Source organism: Alligator mississippiensis, chromosome 1 (assembly GCF_030867095.1).
Source record: "Alligator mississippiensis isolate rAllMis1 chromosome 1, rAllMis1, whole genome shotgun sequence".
Taxonomy (NCBI): Eukaryota; Metazoa; Chordata; order Crocodylia; family Alligatoridae; genus Alligator; species Alligator mississippiensis.
The window spans coordinates 418017005-418041794 of NC_081824.1; the positions used below are offsets into that span (position 1 = coordinate 418017005).

At 43.6% G+C, this 24790-nt stretch overlaps 1 long non-coding RNA gene across 1 annotated transcript in view; it reads left to right on the top strand.

Moving 5' to 3' along the window:
• LOC109284111 (uncharacterized) overlaps window positions 1-24790 on the top strand; it is a 47793-nt gene that overhangs the window by 15131 nt on the left and 7872 nt on the right. The window contains exons 2-4 of the long non-coding RNA XR_002091433.2: window positions 5824-5938; window positions 14068-14213; window positions 15849-15914. This is a non-coding gene — a long non-coding RNA (uncharacterized LOC109284111). The remainder of the gene's footprint in view (window positions 1-5823; window positions 5939-14067; window positions 14214-15848; window positions 15915-24790) is intronic.

Below are 24790 nucleotides of genomic sequence, written 5' to 3' on the forward strand. Positions count from 1 at the left end.
GCTGGTTGTCTGTCCAGTCTACACACTAGTGTAACTTACATCAGTTTCAAACTGAGTTACACTACATTAGCGTAAATGTGTCACGTGTCTGCACTGATGGATCTCTCAGCCTCAGTCTCCTGCCTGTGGTGTACCTAGTCTATGCTGAGTATAGCCAGTCAGAGGTCCATTTTTAAAATTATGCTATGTAGAAATGAAACACTGTTGCTTAATAGGTGACATGCTGTTTCCCATCTCTCTTTTGCAACCCTTGAATCAGATAACTGGGAGAGATCAAGTAGAATTTTATTTAGGTCAATCCATACATTTGCCAATAGGTTCAGAAGAAGTCTAAGATTTTTTTTTTCTCTCTCCACCCCTCAAAAACTACAAGCACCCAAAATAAACCAGTTTTATAATGCAAGTTACCTCTCAACCATAACTGTAACATGTCAGTCCTGGTAGTGTGGTGTTAAACATTCTATTATAAGCTTCTGAGTCATTTGGTTTTATTTATTTGTTGGATAATGTGGTGATGTTGATAACTAAATTTATAGATGGAAATAAAATCCCTCTTTTGCAGTTAATTTTCTTTTAATGTTACAAATGAAAAAGGACGAAAAATAAATCAGCAAGGTTCTTTTTTTTCTCATTTCTATGAAAAATAAATAAAGTGATTCATGTGATAACACTGTGTCAGATAGTCTGCCAGTGGAAGGGGCATCTTTCATGATGAGATAAAAGTGCCGTTTCAGTAAGTGACAAAGCCTTAGCTCGGCTCTCTACAAAAGGACCTCTTATCTTATCACAGAACACAGCTGTAAGCCTTATAAATGTATAGTATAGCAGCACGACTTCAGTTCCCATTGTTAAGCCAGTGTTAGAAAATTTATATGCAAATAACGCTCCAGTTTTTTGTCCTTGGGCTAAGTATGACAGCTTATCAGGAATTTGGTGATACTTGGAGATTACTTGCAAAACAGTTCTCTGTAACATAGACATGGAAGACTCATATGCTCTATAATAATTTTCAAGCTATTGAGTATGGGATTTTTTTTTCAAACTCAATGACTTGGAAACTTTTGGTGGAAATAAAAGTAGAGAAGTGGTTATGAGGTTATAGTCTAGATTCTGAGTAATATTTTAAAAGATACCTAAAGTGACTTAAATCCCATTTTGAAAAGTTATGTACAAGCATCACTTTTGAATAGGATACATAAAACTCTAGGTTTAAAAGTCAAAGGGGACCATTACATCATCTGATTGTTCTCCTCTATATCAGAAGCTATTACACTTCAGACAGTTTCTCCTATGTTGAGCTATCTCCCATGTTAACATGTCTGACTCACCATAAATTCCAGAGAAGCATCCAGTTTGGACCACTGGCACTGCTTAAAAATAAACAAATGAGACTTCTTGAATTAAATGAGCAAATGCAAGTAGCAAATTTACTCACGAGTAGTTACTGCACAGTAATGCTCTCGTAGATGACAACCAGAAGCAAATTTGCTCCCAGTCAGCCCCACCACGAGGAGGCCAGCCTGAGGCTAGCACCGGGGCCTTGAGGCTGGAAGTCTCTCCTGCCTCAAGGCTGGGCTGGCTCTATGCCTGCCCCAGCCTCAGGCGCTTAAAAGCCTGTGGGCACTCAATGCCCTGGGGCACAAACAGAAAATCTGAGCACGCTCCAGGCCCCTGTGTCCCGCTGGGCAGGCCGCAGGTCAGCTGCACCAGCTTGCTTGCACCCTTGTGCCACTGCTTGGCCCATGCTTTTCAGGCCTGCAGGCTGCTCCAGGCTCCTACCAGGCCTGTCAGCACCCAGGCCTAGCTGCAGGCAGCTCCTGACCACTGGGGCTAGCTCCAGCTGCCCACAGCCCACCCCAAGCAGCTCCTGCTGTTGTGGAGGGAGAGAAGCTGTAGACCCCATGCTGGTTTCTCTGCCAATGAGCTAATGCTCCAGCCCTCCTCTCCCACCCCAGAGGAGAGGTGGAATCCTGGCTCCCCTTCACACCCTGCTCAACAGGCCCTCTACTAGCAAGTCACAGTTGTGTAGGTCTGGGATGGCACTAAGCCTTAACCTGTGACTGCTCTGATGACATTCCACAGATTTAGAACCTGTAACAGCACCCTAAATTACTTACAAATATATGTTGCTCCTATAATTTCCTGCTAATCTCTTCTTTTCAGAAGCCCATAATTTTCAGAGAAATATATCCCTGGTGCCAATATTGACCATTTTTGTTCTAAGCCCAAAGGTGAAATTTCTTTCAGTAAAGTTTGAGAACATGGCTTTTTTCTCTTGTTTTCCACTGAAAAAATATTAACGCTCTCAGATTAGTCCCTACTGAGAATGAGAGAAAAAATTCTGAAACATTTGGAATCCCAAAATATTAAAAATATTCACGAGATAGGAAAAGTCTTTTTTCTACCCAGCTATAAGGATGGACATTCCTTAATGTCTTGTTAAGATCACAGGTTAGGGAAAAAAATACTTTCTAGACCTGAAAAAGTACCACGTCAGAAATAAAATTTTATTTATAAGAGTAAAAACAATTGACTGCATAAGCTGTTATTTACCATTACAAGCTGAAACACAAATACAGAGTGAATCTGTAATTCAGTGGTAAAGTAGACTATTCAACCAGCTTAACAAGTTCTTCTTTAATTTAGACTTGCTCCATATCTTTCCAAATTCTGCCTACATGCCCCTGTTTATTTCCAGCTTTATTTTAATACAATCAATAGACTCTACATTCAAGCCATTTTTTGTTCTCCTTAGAGCTGTGTGCACAGCCATAGAGAACACATGGAATTTGAGATGGCTAGTGTCAAAGTCCCAACAGAGTCTGACAGACTTGGTATGCTCTGTTGAAAGCTGTTTTGTGGTTAATGAGACAAAGGCTTAAATCCTTGGTTTTTTCTTTGCAAAAATGCAAATGCTATGTTAATAGGACCTGCTGGTTGAGATTTTTACACTTACAAATGTCAAGAAATGCAAAATTATAGTTCCCATAGAATCATAACTCATCCACACTGTGCTACCTCAAAAATGCTATTCTTCCTTGAAAAGTGATTCTTATTAATTGGCATTGTGGCATTCCATATTTATTGTCTTTCACTGATCTTCCATATTAACTTTGCTCATCTTGCAATTATGTTTTTTATGTGATTTTTTTCCCTAAGTGCCAGCCCTGCAGCCTCATATTGAAAGCTGCACTCAAACTGGATTACTTCTCTTTCATACTTGGCTACTGGAAGCCAGTGCGGACAGTTTACTAAATATGTCAGCTTATGTTCAGCAGCCAACAAAAAAAGCAAACAAAATATTAGGGATAATTAAGAGGGGAACTGTAAACAAAATGGGAAGTATCATTGTGCCCCTTTATAAATCCATGGTGCATCCACATTTTGAGAACTGTGCCCAGTTCTGGTCTCCACACCCCAAAAAGGAGATAGAAGAACTAGAGAAGGTACATAGATGGGCAACAAAGATGATTAGTGATATGGATGGGCTTGCAGATAAGGAGACACCAAAGAGGCTAGGCCTATTTAATTTAGAAAAGATATGATATGGCATATGGGATATATGATAAGAGTTTACAAAATGGCAAATATGCTTGTCAGTCATTCTAGCTACTCTATCCAGTTGACCCAATTTGTGTACAACCCTATCCAGTTGACCTAATTTGTGTACAAACAACCTTGACTATATGGTTGAGGGATGGATGACAGGAGGCTACACATGAGCACAGTTAAGTTGAAGCATATTACTCTGTACAAAACAAAGTAATATGCCAAATCAAAGACTTGTTTGCTCAAGGGATTTCAGTGACTATACTTCCTTCCCCAGGATTATGCCTTCCAGAGAGCAGTCTGTGGGATTCCACTTCACCCACCACATGTGGTGGGACAGTAGAGGGCACTATTATGCTAAGCCACCCATCTCACCGTGCCAGGCCCAAAACCACACTTCAGGAGTCTCCCCTGGGATGCCTACATCTGGCTGTCCCCCTTCCTGGAGCACACCTACAAGCCTAGGGTAATGCTGCCACCACCCAGGCACTGGTCTCATTTAGGGCTCTGTGCAGCCTGGGGTACACAGACCCTTCAGACCTTGGGGGTGCTTTGCCCCTTGGTAATGTCTCTGGGTGTTCCTTATAGCCTGGAGCCTCCCAGGATAATCTCAGTTAGGACATAACTAGTTAATAATCAGCCAAACTCTGCTAGGAGCGAAATGCATCTCTGACTCCTCTCCCCTCAGGCATTTACAGCTAGGCATGCTAAGCCAGATAGATTTTTATTGATCAGAGAGGGAGAGAATGGGGGAGGGGAAGAACAAAGGAATTTTAAGAGAAAAACAAAACACCTTGAGCAATATAGAATGAATTGAGCCTTTCATCAAATTTGGGTCTGGGGACCCTTTTTACAGATGTCTAAAATCACTTATTTCTAATCTAGTAGCCAGATCCCAGATTTCTATTCATACATCTAGAGATATTTCCTGGAGGCACATCCTTCTGAAGCCCCAATAATGACTTCCACAGAAAGTGGAAGAGAGCAAGTTCCCCTCCCCTCAGGAATATTTTTCCAGCCCAGTTGCCTAGGTGACCAGGCTTACTGAAACCAGGCAATGTGAAAAAAACAGAGGTGGTTGGGCTGTCCCAATACAGAGGTGAGGCAGACCAAGGACAATTTCTTCCAGTATTACTAATCCATGTTATAGAACAATGGTGGACTGGAATGGTCCAAGCAGGCCAGTGGTAGAACCCAGATGCCACAGCTGCTCACTTCTCCCTGCCACTGAGCCACACATGGTATGGCACAGCACAGGTGGTACTCTAGCTCCATGGGCTGGATCCAATGGCTCCACTTGCAGGATGTAGGGTGCCAGTCCCTTTTATAGAATAGGATCATAGGAAAGTAGAACTAGAAGGGCTGAAATACTGTAGACAACTTCTATTTGAAACAATGGAACAGCAGATGCCTCTAATACCTCAACTTCTTTATAATACTTAATATCTGATTTTTTTGGGGGGTGGGTATTGAGTTAGAGAGGGATCAGATGGTTCAGATACAATGAGAAATGGACCTGTCTTTGAATCTTCAACCAAACTCAAATACATCCGAACTAAAACTGGTGTAAGGTGAAAAGAAAAAAGATCCACTCTCTTGATATCTCTGCCCAAGCTGGGCTTCTCTTGGCAAAGGCTGTCCTCATGTGACTTACACATTAGGTTTTTCAGGCACAAGAGATAGTTTATTTATCATTTGGATCTGCATCTGAATTTGTTGGGGTTACTTATTCAAGTGAGACCTGAAATACAAACCTTCAACGATTGATCCTAACTGTTACGAACTTTCTTTCTATCATTCACACCCCTCCCACCACCCCCTTTAGGTATATAAGACAGCTAAAGAAAATATTGAAAGAGCTGTAACTTCAGTGCTATGAATGTCATGGTCAGCAGGCCATTTACATGACTATACCTTTCTGAATATAACCCCACAGGTGCCAAGCCTCAGGTCTTACCTCTCCTGAGGTAACTTGGCCAGCTCTGGATGGTAACCTGAGTTAAAGCCCGAAGCTTGACCCCAGGCCTGGTCTACCAACCAAGACTAATTTAGCAGGCCCAAGTGGAGTCTGTACCCTAATATGGGGCTAAATGAATGTTTTTTCAGTGAATAATTTATTTGCTGTTTATTTGCTGAATAATGCAATTTTGGTTAGCCCTGATTTAGGTTCAAAAGTATTAAATAGTTTTAGCTAAATAAAAAAATGAAGAAAAACTTTGGAAATATCAAAACACTTCATTCTGACGTCCAGAATTTCTTTGTTTGCTTTTTCAGGCCATATTTGCAAGGATAAATCAGGTGACATTTAGAAGATCAGCAAGGAGACAACCTCCCATCTTATTCTCTCTGGCTCAGTGTTTAGGACATTCACCTGGGATGAGAAACAAAGGTCTGTATTCATTTTCTGCAAGGCGTAAGGATTTCTTTAGGTGATATCTTTTATTAGACTGACTAGGTAGTTGGGTTCAAGTTAGACAAGCTTTCAAATGCAAGACATTCCCCTGGAGCATAAAAGGAGATTCCCCAGGTGACGGGGGAGTGAGTGAACAGGGACAGCAAACAGGACAGTTTGCAAGCAGTTTGCTGGGAGCAAGAGGAGGAAGAAGATGAGGAAGAGGAGCCAGGACCCTATCCTGTTTCTGGAAAATAAGTAAGCCAGGACTGTCTGTGTTTGGCTTGGTGTGTGTTTGTTTCATAGGCTGTGTGTTTGGGCACATGTTCTGAGCAGCTTGTGGGGGCATCTAGTTGAGTGATTGCTGAGTAAAAGCTCTCAAAAAGGGGCAGAGCCAGTCCATGCCCAAGAGAGTATAAAGGTAGATACCCAGAGTGACCAGGAAGTGAATGAACAGGGACAGCAAACAGGGCAGTTTGCAAGCAGTTACCTGGCCAGTTTGCTACCCCCTCTTTGAAGGTGAGATTTTAAGGTAAATTATTTCTTTACTTAAAAAGTAACTAACCTTGATATTTAGTGTACGTAGCTAAAATTCAGCAGTTAGATCAATACTTAACTATCTTGTTTAACTAGGGACCAGAGCGAGTGTGGAGTTTACTAGGGAGTCTGCCCAGAAACTCTCTCTCTCTCACCTTTCTTCACTGTAAGCTTGATTAGAGGAAGCAAGTTAGCTGGGAAAAGGGGACCTTTCAGGACCAAGGAGCAGTGAACAGGGCAGCTTACAGGGGAGCTTGCTAAAAAATGTGCTCTGGGAGGTTGCTGGCTGGGGCACAAGATGCCTCAGTGCAAAGCTAGCTGGAAGGCATCCCCATGCTGAGGCACTCCCTGGAGCAGACTTGTGCTCGGGTATTACCTTTGGGAAATCCCCTCAATGCAGCGTGTTCCATCCCTGGCAGGAAGTAGCAGCCTATCTTGCTCATAGCATCTACGTCTATTTGGGTGCCATTTAGACTTCATGTTTTTCCTACCTCAGGCAAACCCTCCCTTTTCTAACATGTTGGAGGTTTTAGTTCCTTTGATCCCAAGTTTAACCTTAGGAAGAGTACCCTGTTCTAGCCTGGATGGAGCCAGCTAGATAACTTTTCTCTCTAATGGAGAGAGAGAAAAGCTACTTAGTTCCTTTGAAGATGTGTACCTGAGGCTGTCTTATCTATGTAATTGTTTTATGTTTCGAATTCAGGTTTCTAAGAGCCCCTTTGATTTAACTCTCTGCTTTCTGGCAGACAACAATAAAAAACTAAACTGGGAAACAGAGCTATCCATAGTGAGAAGAAAGATATTATTCCAGTTATGTCTACATAGTATCTGTGGCATATCCTTCTATGGCTGCTTTCTTATATGAACCACCCATCTGGTCCCACTCACACTCACCAAACCCAGAAGTGAATGAATAAACTGACTCTAGGGGTCACAGAACCTGGAGGAAGGAGGATGCAACTTAAACCTGGTCACTCCTGAGACCTTCGTCGCTAGACTTGAAAGCAGCTGCTAAGGATGACCTCAGAGCAGCTTCACCAGTATATTTCAAGATTTGGCCAGCATGCTGTGTGCTCGGAAGCATCCCTACTGAGACAGTTAGGGACACGGCAAAAATAAAATCATTAATACCTATTTATAGTACACTTGTCCATCTATTTTCAGATAGATCAGTCTATTGGTATATAGTTCAGAAGTTCCCAAACTTCTTAGAATCAGGGTACCCTTTTTCTAGGCTTTTTTGAATTTAGTGGTTGAGTACCACTGTTGTGCTACCTCCACTTACGTGGTAAGTTGCACCCCCTCCAGGCTCTGCGACTTCTACAGAAACTGGTGTGCCTGTAGCTATGCTAGTGATATAGGCTGCTAGATTTGGATGGATATTTAGGCTTCTTGACGGGGGCTGCTGGAAACTTTGAGCTCTTGACCGGGATGAGACAGTGATCCTCTTTACACGGTTCAGGAAGCTCTTCTTGTGTCTAAAATACACCTGCAGCAAGCTCAGTAGCCACAGGGTACTTCCCATACAGTAGGATTACCATATTCCTAGCTCCAAAAAAGAGGACACCAGTCAGGGTGTGGGAGGGTAATATAATTTGGGGGGTGGGGATGTGATATGCCCATGCCTTGCCCCTGCCCCTTACTCCTAAGCCACTGCCCCCACAGCACTGCTGCTGCCCCTCACTCCCCATACTCTACTCTCTCAGCCCATGCTGGTGCCCCTCACTCCCATCCCGCAGTCCCCTCATCCCTGCATGCCAGCCACGTGCATGTGCATGCAGATGCATGTGGTGCCCCCTGCCTCCAATCACCCTCCCTCTGTTCCCCCAAGCCACAAGCAGCTCCTTGCAAGGGCAAGCAGGGAAGTGCTGGGGAGAACTTTGATGCTGAGCTGAGCAAAATTCTGGACATTTGTTGATATTTAAAAAAAAAACAAATGCCTGGAGGACCCAAAAAGAGGACATGTCTGGGAAAACCCTACAGCTTGTGAAGTGCTTTACATTCATTCATAGGCTTTTACCAGTGGAACTTTTACCAGTGGAACTAGCTAAGGCAGTGGAGCCTTAAAAGGCCCTGCATGCCTGCTGCACAGCCAGACTGGGATGGGTTGTGGCACATGCATTCTTGCCTCATTAGGATTCTCTGATAGCCTAAAACAGGTGGGAGAGTTTGCTCATGCTGTAACTCTTCCTGGTCTGACACTGAAGGATAATTCCTGGAAACAAATGCACGGGGCAGGTGGAAATGTTCTGCTTACCTCTGTTTTGGGGAGGAGCAGACTAGGAAGGGCTGTAGCACAAGTCAGCTTTCCTGTCTGCTTTGGAGTTATCAGAGGACCTTAAGGAGGTAAAAGCAAGTGTGCATCTGGCTTTGCAGCAAGCACACCAGGCAGTTTTCGTTGGCCCCCACAGTGGCAGCACCTATGATAGCAGTACCTGCACTATGGCACTCCTGAGGGGGGCTCATGTCACCTTGGTTGAGTTGCACTGGTTCATTGCAACTTCCCCAGTTCAAGCTCTGTTCTTTTCTTCCTGACTTTGGAAAAGGACCAGGGAAGAGCCTCTCTAGATCTTCTGTGAGAGTCCCTCTGGCTAATTCTTAGAATGGCAGTGATGGGGGCCAGAGGGAGCTGCACACCACTTACCTGACACAGGCACGCTGTCAGTTCTTAGAGTGGCAGGGGTGAATGTTGGGTGGGGAGGAAACAAAAATATTTTGGAAGACCTGTTGGAGAAAAACAGTTTCTCATTGCTCAGAGATCAGGCCCTACAGGGAATACACAGTCACAGGCCTATATGTTTCAGCTAAAGTTTTCTGTAGAGATGGTCACTGAAATTGCTGTCAAAATATTTACATCTAAGATGCATCAGTTGTTGACTGAATCAGATACTCAGATGACTGCTGTGTCTAAAAACACCTTTTCCCCAGAGGTATTTTTTTGTTTCCAAACCTGGTCCACCACACCTGGAAGTATTAAGCTTCCTTTTTTAGGAATCAATAAACTTAAAATTAAAAAGGGCCAGTGTAGTTTGATCTAAGGAAATTTGTCCTAATCAATTAGAGAAGTAGTTCTCAACCTTTTTAGATTCATAAAATGCCAGATCTTAATTTTTACTGTTTTTTTTTTTTTTTACTACAGAAAAAAAAAGAGAAATTGTTCCATTACAAAGAGCACAGAAAGACCGCAACCTGTCTAAATGTTTTTTACACTATGGATTCCTATTGGAAATCTCTGGGTTTATCTTGTGAATCATGTTTACACACGTAACAGTGCTAATATTGCCTGACACCCTGAGGCACCCTTGAGTAGATCTCAAGGCACTCCAGGGTGCTACAACACTGAATTAAGCTATGCAGCATCCTGTTGAGATGCATTTGAATAGCAACTAGTGGACACTTGCAGGAAGAGACAAAACAGCATTCAGAAGAAAGTAACTAGTTCTTGTTGACACTGCCTTTAGTGAGAATAGGCTCTGTCCTAATGTATAGAGTTGGTCTTAATGATCCATGAGGTCCTCTCCAGCCTCAACTTCTATATTCTATCTCTGGCTGTTGAACAGAAACACCTACCTCTCTTTGACTTCAATGGAAGCCATAAACCAGAGCAAAATATGGCCCAGTGATTTTTCTGGTATGTGAATCATTTGATAATCTGGGTTTTGTGACCCTTGGATATTAGGGACAAAAGAGAATATGAACAACAAATGAACCAAGTATTTTTCAAAGGCTCTTTAGAAGAACAAGCCATCTGGCTTCTCCACAGAGTAGCTGTTCGCTCTCCAGCTTATTACTATTCCCCTGCTGTGCAGCACATGCTAAATATGTCACATACCTAATAACAAATTATAAATAAACAATAGCTTATTCAAATAGAAAATGTTTTCCCAACCAAGCAAAATAAATCCTGAGAAAATGAAAAGGAATGGAATGTCAAATTCTTGTCCTATGGTGTATTTGGAAAGTAGCTTTCCTATGCTATGTTGTAAAGGGGCATCAGACCCAACCAGAGAGAGAGATGTTTACCAGTGCTAGATTCAAAATGATTTAATAAATGCAGAGATGAAGGCATATACCTTTCCATTTTGATACTGCAGTGGGTCTCAGCCTTCTTAGACTCAAGGTGCCCTTTATTAGACTCAAGGCACACATAGATAATGTCATCTCTTAGCTTTCACTCATTTCTTGACTATGAAAAATAATAGAGCAAGTCTTCTGTTGTAAAGAACTCCAAAAGATCACAACAGTTTAGATTATCACTGATGCTGTGGATTTCTATTTGAAATCTCTCGGTTTATCTTGTGAATCATTTGTAGGTGTTCACATACCTAACAGTTGCACGGCACCCTTAAAAGGATATCTTTACATCTCAGGGTGCCACAGTACCCTGCTTAAGAATCACTGTCACGCAGTAATGCCCAGAGAGCTCAACCAAGATCAGACAAAGGCTGCCCCATAGAACTTACAATTTAAATTCATGAGAGAGAAAAGGGGTGTGTGGAGGGAAACAGAGGGCTAAAGCTAAGCTCTACAACAGGATAGAGATAGAGGTGGGACTAGAACTCAGTCTCCTTTATCACAGTCCCTATTGAGGTATAAATTTTCCTCCCCTCTCCACACAGTATATAATGTAAGGTAAGGTATTGTTCTTCTTTTCTCATACAAAATGAGAATGATCACACAGTGGGACTTTTTCAGTGCCTTGGCAAGTCTGTAGATTGCAGAACTAGGATTGTAAAATCCTGCAGTCTGAGGCGCTGGTTTCTTTGGGATATATAATAACCTATGAGGAGTTAACAACTCTCACTTGTGCCCACATTCTTCCAATATCACAAAGCACAGTACAGAAAAAAAATCACATTAATTCATAAAAATGTTTTAAACAAGTTTTGTCCATAATACAAGTCTGGCACACTTGTTAACAGGATTGCCTTCTAGTGACACCTCCTGGGAGTGACAGCAGCAGCCCTCCCTAGGCTTGAGAAGTAACTGGCCATGTTAACATGCAGGCTGCAGGCAGTAAGCTTCCTTACAAAGTCATCCATCCACTGGTTCACTAGGCCATATTAAACTGGGTACCATTACATTTATTTTTCAGTTCCCTAAGCATCCAGAGTTCGATGCAGGTACAAATAATATTGGGAAACACAGTTTAATTTTACTGCGAGTTTGATTTCCCAGTAGAATTGATGCACACGCTGCAGCACTTGGGGATAAAAAGCCCTGGAGCAAAAACATTGGTATTATTCTTTTCATACAATCTTTTTGGAAAAAAAAGTAGGACTAATTTTGCCTTTTGTTTCACTGTTGCAGCCCATTCAAGTTGATATGATACATCTGTGGTTTATGCTAATGGGAGTAAGAGAAAAACTGGGCCCCTGGGAGTTGCAGAGATGTATCTAAGAGCATAATTTATTGTTCTCTCTCTCTCTCTCTCTCTCTCTCTCTCTCTGTGACTTAACATAACTGGAGAAACTGTCCAATTTCTTGTAGTCCTAATAAAAATAGGAACAAACAAAGAGACAGATTTGAAGCCATTAAGATTCATTCTGTTCTCACTTATATTTAGTATAATTCAAAAGAAACTTAAGTGAAGTCAATAGAGTATACAACTTGTATCGGACTTCTTACATGCCCAGACTTTTTTGCTGAATGGTGCCTTTAACAATAATTCATTGGAAGTTCCCAAGGGAATTAAAAAAAGTTAACTTCCTGTGAACTTTATATGCATGACTTTCTTACCACTTTCTCAAATACCAGACTAGCCAACAATTCAGTCAAGAATTAAGCTATATTTTTTATTGGTGGAGTCTCCTAATATATAGCTGGAGAGAAAGCCACAAACGGGATTGTTTACAAAGGAAACTGCAGTTTATTATCCAAGTCAGAGTTCAACTTGTATTTTACAGGGGAATGAACTCAAGGACCAAATGCTTCAGTCTACTCAGGCCCTATTCTGACAGAAGTGTAAAGGAGTTTGGCATGAGTAAGTGCTAAGATCTGTAGGATTTGGTCCCAGGTTGTCTAGGGGCCAAATCCTGCATATAAGGCATGCTTTCTAATGTAGAAGTAAAGGGTATTCTCATTGGAATAAATAATGTACAGTGACTCTAATTTAAGAAGCACACTTATACATTTCCTTTTACACATTGCAATGTAGTATCTTCTGTGAGTCGTGAGTCAAATGCTGCAGCCAGCCCAGTCAGGGATTCAGTCTGTATGCAACAGGAAACTGAGCTTGGAACAACAGCTCTTTTTAAATGAACTTTTGAAACTGGATCTGCATTGTGAAATATTTGGGTATTGAGCAATGGAAGAATGTGGAACATAAACATTAGCAACTGTTTCCTCCGAGCACTTAGCAGGCTTCTACAAGCAGGCTGTAGGCTGCTCTACACCCACCCTGAGATGTGTGGCAGGCAAAGATCCTGAAAAAAGGATGTCTTGCAGAGAATCCATTTACTGATGATAGTAATCAAATCACAGGTACCTTCATCCAAGCACTGCTTTTGACTACAATGATGAAATGAATGCCTCTATGTGAAAACTGGTAGTGGTCATTCTCATAAACACACCCTAGATTTCTACCTTCTTCATTTGGATGAGGTGGCAAAGGGAACATAGATTACTGTAACCCTATGCACCTCTGATTTAGTCATAAGGTGCAAATCTACCCTGTGGCCTGCCTTCTACCTGATTAACACAGCTGCTTGCTTCTCTCTCAACCTTTTAGGCAATAATAATAGACTTTAATTTTTTGTCTGCATTTGGGCTACAATGCAGTGTGTAGGTGTTCCGTCTTTGGATTTTGGTGTCACTGGCTATGTCCTAGAGGACCTAGAGATGTGCAAAAGAAGACCTAATTTTAAAAAGGGATTACTTTGGATATCTTTGTGAGCCACACTAGTATTTCAGATATGCAGGTGGAGGAAAGCAGGCACTTTCTTGGCTGGAATTCAGTAATGGTAGAGAGCTGCAGGCTGTCCCCTCAGACATCTATGAAATATGCTGCTGTGGCAACAAGGAGACCTAAAGAACATGAAGTGATTCTGGAGCTAAGACTCAGTTATCAGGTCAGAACAAAAGGATAAACACCACAAAAATGTGCAACAGCTTTTATCTGAGTAATGTTCATTTCCAAATTATATCTGTCAGAAGTAGCCATGATCAATTCAAGACTGACTTTGGAATCTGAACCTTCAAAAAAGAGTGGAACATCATGCTGGTAACAAAGGGTAACTGGGCTAACAGTTGTCTCCCATTCCAGATCTAGTGTGAGAAGTCCAAAGTAATTGTGAGTTAGAGTCAGCACACCTATTTCAAGAGGCACCAAAAAAAAAAAAAAAAAAGCAGAAGCAGTAGTGATTATAGAGTGTGCCTGTGTCAAAAGACAGCTCCATTTCTGTTCCTCTGCATTGCCATTTGGGTAGTACTGTACTTACAAACAGCCATTGAGGAAAACAAAAATGCTCCCTTTGGAGAACAAAAAAGAAGGCATGCTGTGTTTCATGTTGTTTGGACCCTTGAATATTTAGCTTATTTAATTTTTTTTCATCCATGCTATGCTTTTTATCTTTTGCTATCTATAACAGAGAACCCCCAGCTCCTGTTACTTTAAGGGCAAAGTTGCAGCAGGGAGAGCCTCAGAAGAGGAAAGATGCCCATTATGAGCTGCCAGGGAACAAGTACCTGGGGACTGACCTGCTATGAGCTATCATTATAGCAGACACCAGCAGCAGTAAGTTTCCCTGGGGTTGAGATGGCAAGCTAAATCAGGTGTCACCTGTGGCAGCTCAAGAAATCACATAATCAAAATGGGATGTGGCTCCCAGCCATATAAAGGCAGGTTTGAGCCAGAGCGGTCAGTTTGGTTCTGGGAGCCATGGAGGAAAGAGCTCCACAGCCAGAGAGCTGCAGAGGAGCTCCTGGCTGAGACCAGTGCTACTCAGGGAGTAATGCAAGTAGAATGCTGCTGACTTGCAGGGCAATAGGACTCTGGGTAGTGGAGAGCTGAGTGATACAGCCCAGGAGCTGGAGTTTGTGTTTGAACCCAGTGGGGAAGTTGTGTTATAGCCAGAGGGCTTATCTTGGGTTAGAGTTTTACACTGGTGGTTTGGCTGGGACTAGAAAGGGCTGGCTTGGAGGTCTCATTAGTGCCCAAAAGGTATGTGACCACCTTGAGCCCTGCCAGGGTCAGGCCACTGGCATACCAACAAGGGGGCAGGGGGAGGGCCATGCCCCTGGGCGCTGGCTGGTGGGGGGTGCTGCCCCGGCCCTCCAGGGGTACTTGGCGCCCCACTGCCACTTCCAGTTTTGCCACTGCCACTTCTGGACTTGGCAGTCGGCCACTGGGGGACCCTTGGCTTGGTGATCAGCTGCAGATGGAGGGGTGGGGCGCAAATGGAAACATTGACCCCCCAGGTGCCGGAGACCCACGGTACGCCACTGGGTCAGGCTCAAGGCACAGATGAGGGGGGAGGAGCTGGAGCCTGAGAAGGGGCAGAGAGAGCCCAGAGATGGGCAGAACTTGGGGGCCAGAGGACTGGAAACCAAGAAGGGCAGAGACAGCCCAGAGAGGGGCAGAATTGGGGGCCAAAGGGCCTCAAGTCTAAAAAGAAGATAGATAACTGAGAAAGAGGCAAAATCTGGGGCCAGGGAGCCCACAGCTTGTGTGGGCCACAGATAAAGGCCCCAACAGGCAAGATAAGGGATTGGAGCCCAGAAGCCAGGTCTGGGACAGTGGGCCTTGGCTAAGGGATCAACTAGAGTAGATGGGAATCCAGGAAAGCAAAAGCCCCAATGAGGAAATAAAGGCCTAAGGTGGCCTGGTGGCTTTCAGGACAAGTGTCCTTCTGATGTAAAACACTCCCCAAGGCATGGGCATGGCTATAGGGGAGGTTTGGCCCATAAGGTAACAGGTGTCTTGAGGCATGTGCAAGTCAGGAGGGCCTACCTACCTGGAGAGATTGGTGCAATCAGCAGAGTCAGAGAGAGGGGATCCAGTGGCAGGAACTGACCAGGGCTCACTCTAAGACTTGTGGGCAGCCTCCCTTTTCCAATCTGTTAATAAGAACAGGGCATGGCAGGAGAAAACTAAAGGTAGGGTATCTTAGAAACGGAGCTGGCCACCAGGGGGCATCAGCGCACACGTACACCCCTGGGACCCAGTCCTGTTACACCATCACATACAAATCACCATAATATCCTCTTCCCTTGTGATCATTGTCTAATGCTTTTTCTCTTGACTCCTAACAGAAATATTACATGCCCAAAAGATTCCCAAAACCCACGTAGGGAATGCCACATAACAGAAGAATGAAGATTCCTTAGGGAAAGGATCTGAGTGTGTCTTTTTTTGTATCCTTTTGCATAGCAGCCAAGTGGAATGTGGGTGAAACCTGGCCCCGTTAAAGACAATGGAAAAATCCTTTTAACACAAGTAAGTCCAAGATTCCATTTCTAGTCTGCTTAACAACAACAATACTTGCAAAATCCTTTCTGTTTTGGAAAACACATTTCCTGACTCTTATTTTCTCCTTTTTAGGACAAAGTATCTTTCTGTTCTCAAGCATACAGCCAGTACTGTAGCTAGGGAATATGTCTAGCAATTGTAGGGCCTAGCAAAAGTAGGTCTACTGGCATATATGCACTAGCTTTAACCAATAGAAGTATGGCAGCATGGACTTCAGCATGGACCTTCACCTCTAGTAGAACCCAGGCAGCCAGGGCTACTGCGATTGTTACTTCTGCTAGTACAGCTTCTTTAGCTGTGTAGACTTGCACTAAGGCAAAGACGGAACAACCTTCCAACTCCCCCACCCCAGAATTCATACTCTTCTGCTGTACTTTTGCTACAGATTAATTTTCAATAAAACACTTAATGATTTCTTTTAGGAGTGTGCAATATTTTAAATGAACAGAGGAATACAGTGGATCTGGTTCTCCAGTGCCTTGATTCTTACATCATCATTTACAACCTGGTTTAGCAAGATACCTAAGCACATTCCAATCTTTATTACTTGTAGCGCTTTGTAACTCGTAGCACTTAGGAGCCTTAGTCATGGGCCTGGCTCTTCATTTATGGTGGGCACTGTACCAATATAGAAGAAGAGAACTTACAATCTAAGTTTGAGAGACAAGAGGTAGATACAGACAAATGGGGAAATACAAGGATATAATGAGATAATGGACCAGGTTCAAGTTGCTCTCATGGGTGTCTTTTGAAGCTGGACCATTAGACGTCAAACAGCACAAATGTCATGAGGCCAGAAGGGACTCAAGGGAACCTGACTCTCTTGAGTCACAATTCCCTTGGGCAAGGGGCCTCCTGGGTTCTGGTCTCTGCTCCCAAGGTTGTTTATGTATTTTGCATTACAGTCATCACTGCCAAATTAATTTTATTTTTTTTAAACAAGTATTTATGGGGATCTCTTGCCCAGCACAAGGGACAGCACTAAAACACTGCTTTTAAAATCTAACATGGGGGTGGTGTGATGGAGGAAGCACGAGCCTGAGGTCAATGTAATTATCTATGTGCTTCAGGTGAGATATATGCTTAAAAGCTTTGATATGACTGTGAAAAGTGGCAGTAAAATGTTGGTATTTCAATCTGCTAGTATTTTGGAACCACTTCTTTTTGCCCTTAATTACATAAATATTAGTTCTTGCATCATCTTCAGTACCCCTACTTTTGCTTACCAAGGGCTTGATTTTGTAAGGTCCAAGCACTGGTACCCTGAGCCAGGTAAGCTCTTCACCATTTCTTTATCTTTAAACATGTGAATAGTCCCATTAACCTCAAGGTTTTTTTGTGATATGTTTCTCCAGGATTTACTGCTATCTCTGATTTTATTTTTTTCTCTTGCCTTATTTGTTTTTATTCTCCTTTTCTGCCTTCTAAACCTTTCATTTTTAAGCTAATAATACATGTAGTTTTAAGTATTAATGTCTTTTGCTTTCTCCAAATTTAAGTTTGCATTGCACTCACATACCTTTTAGACAGCGAAATAGCATGCAATAATTAACCAACATTACTGTTATCATCTCCTTTCTTATTAAGAGAAGATGGATCTCTGTTTCATAAACCTATATCACCATTATGGTACTCCAGAACATAGTCATTAAGAAGAATGATACAGACAATTAAAGACTTTTATTTTTTTCTATTCATGGTTAAGCATGTTACTGAATGAAACACGTGAGTTACTGATTCAATTTTGTGCTGAGGTTTTGAAGGTGATTGCCTGTTTTGATATACAGATCTTCTGTTGTGAGAAAATTTCGGTTACAGCACAGTAAATGTGCACATGTAGACATGCCCTATTAATATTACTGCACAGTATGGGCACGTGTCTACATGTGCACACTCCTACTGCACAGTAAATATGGCAAATTACTTCGATTTGAGCGTGAATTTGATACCTGCATCATGAAGATATCAAATTTACACCCAATTAGTTATTGCGCAGTGACACATGTATAGACATGTTACTGCAAAGTAAACCAGGGAGCTTCCCTGCTGGGTCCTCCCAGCCACTAGGGGTCTGGCCTGAGCCCAGCTTCAGGGCTTCTCGCTGGCTGCCTCTCCTGGCTTCAATTTGGGATGAAAGTTAGTCCCAAGTGCTGGTAGCTGGCTCTGGCTTCAATTTGGGACTAACATTAATCCCAAGGGCTCTACCTGATGGTCACAGGGGCAGGTTGCCTGCATGTGTAGACACCAGCCTATTCCTGCTTAATGTGTGGTAACTTTTACTGCACAATAAATTTAAGCTAGTGTAAATGCATGTGTAGACATGCCCAAATAGTCATCTTCTTGTCTATGTCAGAGATGAATAATTTCTATATATGTAATAGACCTGCTATATTTCATACTTGAAAACAAATTTAACAGATACATTGTCTAAGAAGTGGGAGGGGTTTTTTTTTTTTTTTTTATCTCTTGATGATTTTATTTGAATCATTGACTTCAAGCCAGGAGAGTTTCTTCCTTGGAATTCAATTTGCTTAAAAACTGGATAATTAGAAGAATATACTGCCTGAAAACAAGTTGCTGCACTGTGTTCTCTTGTCAGACATTGGAACAGTCATACCAAAACAGACTAATGGACCCTGTTTAGTATGTTATCCTAGCTCTCACTAGCGTCAGCTGCTTTAAAACTTGACATAGAACTTTAATAATACACCTTGCTTCTCTAGGCTGTTTTTGGGTCCTCTTGCAGGCAAAGATTTTTTTCCCATTTCATTTCAGAATTAGCTTATTTCCTGGAGAAGACCTGAAAAAAATTGATTATGATGAAAAAGACCAGAGACATTGTACGTACACTTTTCATAAAGATGCTGGAATCTCAGAAAATAGGAGTATCTGCTATAGGGTTTCATTCTCAGAGGTGCAAGTTCAGGGATGCTGGAGCCTGAAAGCATCTCTCTCCTAACTAGACAGTTTGGTCCAATAAGAGATATTACCTCACCTCACAAATCTTGTTTGTCTCTGTAGCAGGGCACTAAGGTGCCTGCTACTTGGAGAGCAGTGATAACTACCCAGGCGCAGGTTGCTAGGGTAACCAGAGGGAGCTAGTGACCCACACCTGCCAGTGGTCAGCTGAGCAGAAGGGGCAGGGCCCGGCTCCCATATAAGTTCCAGGCCGGAGGCCCGGAGGGAGTTGCCTGCTAGCAGCCAAGGGGGAAGGAGCTCTCCCAGAGCAAGCAGAGGGGAGAGGCCAGACTACAGAGACAGGGGAACAGGCAATCCAGGGCTCTCTGCTCCCCCATCTTGAGGCACACTGCACCCCAGCCAGCCAAGCAGAGGTGGGCTGGGGTGCAGGGTGCCTCAGCGCTGGGTGGGGAGGGCAGCAGTGGATGAAGATAAGGGACCAGGCAGCCCAGGGCTGCCTGCTCCCCTGTCTCCACATGCTGCTACCTGGCTGGCTGGGGCACAGAGGCTGCCTGCTGGCTAGCCCTGCACAGAGGCACCCTGTGCCCCAGCCAGCTCTCCCTGCAGGACATGGAGCAGCAGGACTATGGGCAGGGGTGTGCCGTACAGTCCACTACTATTTGTGCTGCTGCAAAGGCATGCCCTTGCTTGTGTGGACCCAGCCTGCAAGTGGTCCTAGGCAGGTGATGTGATAAATGAACATTTGAGTATTTTATAGCTTTTCTTGAGAACATAGAACTAGACTGTAGACAATGATAGCAGTCTCCTGCTGTAACAGGCGCTATATCATATAACACCTGTCATAAACTGGCCCAGAACTATCTAGAGCTTTTTGCACCCACTATTCCAACTGAAAAGCGGACAATAAACCACACTGGAGAGACAGACTCTGAGGATCAACAGTGGATGGGCTTGAACTACAGTTATATTGGCTAAGGACCAGATGTACTGACCCACTACACCAAAGAGACCCCAGTGTTAGCGCAATTCCATTTCCATGGATATTCCATAGAATTTTTTTCCCTTTAGGCAGGTCTTCTAAGATTTGGGTTCCAGGTATGGATTTTCTGTCATTATGTTTTATGTGGAAGCACCAACAAGCAGATAAATTTCTACAATTATGTCACTGTGTACTTGATCCATGGGCAGGCTATATTTGGGTAAAGGCACAAAATAGATATGCTTCTATTCACAAACTTCTATGATTTACTCTGTCAGAGTGTAAACATGCATACAGTCATCATAGATCTAAATGTGTGGCTTACAGGTTCCCCAGTGGCATGGTGCCTAGGAATTTCATGCAGGTCTACTAAAATATTGTATTCTCTAAAATTGGTTTTAGGGCCATGACTGTAGACTTGCCCTCATGTTGGAGAACTAGAACTATGAGAGACAACATTTTGTAAGACATAGTTACATCCTTTTCTTTTGTGAAAATAATAATCATGGAAAAGTTACTAACATAATCCAAAATAAACCACTTACCAAGGCTAACAGGAACTTCTGAGTCAGCTTTTGCAGTTGAAAGCTACAGAAACCCAGAATTGCAGGGACCTCAAAGTTCTTTTAGTCAGCTTCCCTGCACAAATGCAGAATGTGTTGTTTCTGTCCAGCCTCTCTCTAAAAAATACTGCGTTGACATAGGTTTTTCAGGCTTGTTCTATTGTCCAAGTGCTCTTACAGTTAGAAAGTTAATCTTGAGATTTAAAATCAAATTACCATTCTTAAAACTTCAAGGAGTTTTAGTTTGCTGCCCCTACAGCCACAGAGCGAAGCACTGGGCTCCGGGCAGCAAGCCCATGCAGGCAGCCTGGCAGCAGCCGGGAAGGCAGGCTCTGCCCAAGAAAAGCGGCAAGCCTGATCTCCCCCCACCCCCCGTGGAGCCTGCCTGCCTGCCTGAGCTGTGTGGGGGCCTGGTGCTTCTCTCCACAGCTGCCGTGCTCCCTGGGACCACCCGAGCTGGGTGCCTGTGAGTGGATGTTGCCTGGAAGGGGGGTCACCGCTGCTGTGGAGGGAAGCACTAGCCCCCACCCCTCCCAGCCCAGGGACTGCTCCACCTGCCAGCAGCTCGCCTTCCCCTCCCCACTGGAGAGGCAAGTAAGTCAGTGGGGTGTGTGCACGACACAGGGGTTTAATTAGCCCTAAATTGAAGCGGTATTTTTTAAAACCCATTGCTTCAGTTTAGGGCCCCCATTTCATCTATACATGCCCATTGAGAGCAGCCTAGCTCCATCCTGCAGGTAGTTGAAGGGTGCTATTAAGTCCCATCTCAGTCTTTTCTTTGCAGTAGTAAGGGTTAACTCCCTTACTAAAGAGTGATGTCATACACAGGAAGTGGTCAGCTGACCATTTTGGATTCAGAGATTGACTGTTACAATAAAGACTTAATGAGAACAAGTAGTCTCTCTGCCTCTTCCTAAGATCCAGAATAACACATCGTGTCAGCAGTGGCTGAATCCTGCCACCAACAGAAAATTGAACAGGTGATTCTCAAATGATGGGTTGGACTCTAGCAGCGGTGGAATCCAGTGCAGAGCAGAGATGGGGGATGGCTCTACCTGCAGCAAAACCCAGTGTAGCACTGAGGCCAGCTACAGAGACCATGCAGGTGCTCAAAGTTGCACCACCAGAACAGTTTGATTTCCAATCCCCTGGAATATGGCCTTAATGAATCAGGCATTTTAATCACTTCAGGGACAAACAATCAGAAGCTTACAAAGTGAGTACTCTTTTCCAGGAATGACTCGTGCCTCCTGAGGTTGGGGGGGCATGGTGACCACCCGCAGGTAGCGGCGGCAGTGTCGGCAGCAGAGGTGTGATGATGGCAAGGGGGGACCGCCTGCAGGCAGCTATGGTGACATCATGGCGGAGGTGGGCCAAGCAGGGACTTCCCACAGGCAGCCACAGTGGTGTCGGTGGCAGGGGGGTGGTGAGCGGTGACTGCTCGCAGATGCCGCAGCAGTGTCGCCAGCAGTCAAGCTCAGGGCAGGGGGGCAGGCATGTGCCTCCCCCATGCCTGCCCTACGCATCGCCCATGCTCTTTTCTACTTTATGGGAGATAGAGTGGATGAAATTGTGCTGTCATTGCCTCTTACAAATGAAGTTAAAAAGCAATAAGCTGCAGTGATAGAAGCATTAACTGATCATTTTCTGGGCAAAAGAAATGTGATTTAAGAATGAGCTAGATTCAAGCTCTGTAAACAGGAGCCTTCAAAACCTGTAGCCAGATTCATCACATCTTTGTATACATTGGCTGAATCCTGCCGATTATGGGGAGTTTCAGGAGGAGCTAATTAGGGACTACTTAGTCATAGGGCTCTCACAAAGATTACAGTTGGACCCCGGTTTAACACTCCAGAAGGCTATCACACAGGCTTGCCAATCAGAGCTAGTTAAACAGCAGCAAAGAGAAATCAGGAGTGATTCGCACTCCTGTCAGGCATTAATTAATATGGATGCAATGCACACTGTAAAGAAACTACAAACAAATACAAACAGAATTGACAGGCACAGTGAACACAGGGAGGGGTCCCACCAGCACCCACAGCAACAAACAAGTGGAAAGGAGACCAATGCCACAGGTGTGGTCAAACCCTAGGACATAGTTGTGCTCAGTGCCCTGCTACACAAGAGATATGTTGGCAATGTAAAAAGAGCGGTCACTATGCTTCAATTTGTTGCTCCGCCACTAGAGTCTTTGAAGTCACAGAACAGGATGCAGAGGATTGCATAGTACTTTTAGATGAAGTTACAGGGTCTTCATCAGATCCAAGAGTCTGGATGACAGAAATTGAGCTCAATGGATAGCCAGTGCCATTTAAAATAGATACAGGAGCAGCAGTCTCAGCTATCCCCAATTCTTACTACAGCCCACATAGGGATGGGATTCTCCTTACCTCTACTAAACAGCTACAGGGACCAGGCAACACTACACTCAAAGTACTGGGAACCTTTAACGCAAAGATAACTCTGAAGCGGAGATGTATAGACCAGGAAGTCTATGTGATAGGTAGTCTTAATGTGCCTTTACTTGGTTTACTGGCCATACAGACGCTGCAACTTGTCCATTGACTAGATGAAATAATGTACCAGAAATCCTTGGCACAGTACTACAGAACCAAATACCTATCTGTCTTTTCTGGTCTTGGAAAAATGTTAGGTGAATATCAGATACGTCTAGCAGCTGATGCCATTTCATATGCATTAACTACTCCAAGACGGGTACCTTTGCTACTAATGGACAAAGTTAAAGAAGAGTGAACACGCATAGAAGAAATTGGAGTAATTACAAGGATTGAAGAAAAACTATGTCCTGGGGTTTGACCACACCTGTGGCATTGGTCTCCTTTTCCACTTGTTTGTTGCTGTGGGTGCTGGTGGGAGCACTCCCTGTGTTCATTGTGCCTGTCAATCCTTAGTGTACTGGGATGGTGGTTGTGCCAAAACCCAATGGTAAGATTAGGACATGTGTTGATCTCATACAGCTGAACCAATACATGTGCAGAGAAAGACACATTCTTCCTTCCATGGAAGATACCTTGGGCCAACTTGCAGGAGCCAAAGTTTTCACAAAATTGGATGCTTGGGCAGGGTATTGGCAGATTCCTCTAGTTGTTGAATTGTCCAAGCTAACAACTTATGTTACTCCATTTGGATGCTACTGGTTTACTAAAGAGTGCTGTCATACATCAACCATTTTGGATTCAGGGGTTGATTGTTACAATAAAGGCTTAATGAGAACAAGGGGCATTTATACACATCCTTTTTCATGCTGCGATGTGCCAGAGATCTGGCACATTGGAGCAGATTCTATTAATTGAGTCTGCTCTGCACGTGAGCTGATGTGCACTGCGCTGCATTGCTTGCAATTGTGTAAGTGGCAAAACGCGCCTCAGTGGAGAGAAAATGGTGGCAGTGCACTTTTGAACTAAAACATCTTTGTGTTTTAGCTCAAAAGCGGACCATTGCCATTTTCTGCATGCTGATGCACATTTCGCTGCTTATACAACTGTATGTATTGCAGTGCTTGGTACTTTTCAAAGCACTTGGCACTGTGGTACATAAATGTATAAAATGCCCAAGAAGTCTCCCTGCCTCTTCCTAAGATCCAGAATAACACATTCTTCTACAGACCACATAAGCCCAGTTGCCTTAGCCTTTCCTCATAAGTCATGTGCTCCAGGTCCGTAACCATTTTCATTGCCCTCTACTGGACACTCTTCAATTTGTCCACATCCTTTCTGTAGTGGGGGGCCCAAAACTGGACCTAATACTCCAGATATGGCTTCACCAGTGCCAAATAGAGGGGACTAATCACTTCCCTCGATCTGTGGGCAGTGCAGCCCAGTATACCATTTGCCGTTTGCCACTGGGTCATATTCAATTTCATGTCCACTATAACCTGCAAGTCCTTTTCTGCAGAACTACTGCTTAGCCAGTCTGTCCACAGTCTGTATGCATGGGATTCTTCCATTCTAAGTGCAGGACTTTGTATTTGTCATTATTGAACCTCAAGAGATTTCTTTTGGCCCACTCCTCCAATTGGTCTAGGTCTCTCTGAATCCTAACCCTACCCTTCAGCATATCTACTACTCCCCACAGCTTGGTGTCATCTGCAAATTTGCTGAGGGTGCACTCTATCCCATCTTCCAGGTCACTGATGAAGATATGGAAAAAAGCTGACCCCTGGGGCACACCACTTAATACCAGCTGCCAACTAGATATTGAGTCATTGACTACTACCCTGTGAGCCCATTGATCCAGCCAGTTTTCTATCCTCTTTACAGTCCATTCATCCAACCCATACTTCCTTAGTTTGCTTGCAAGATTATTGTGGGTGACCATATCAAAAGCCTTGCTAAAATTAAAGTATATCACATCCACTG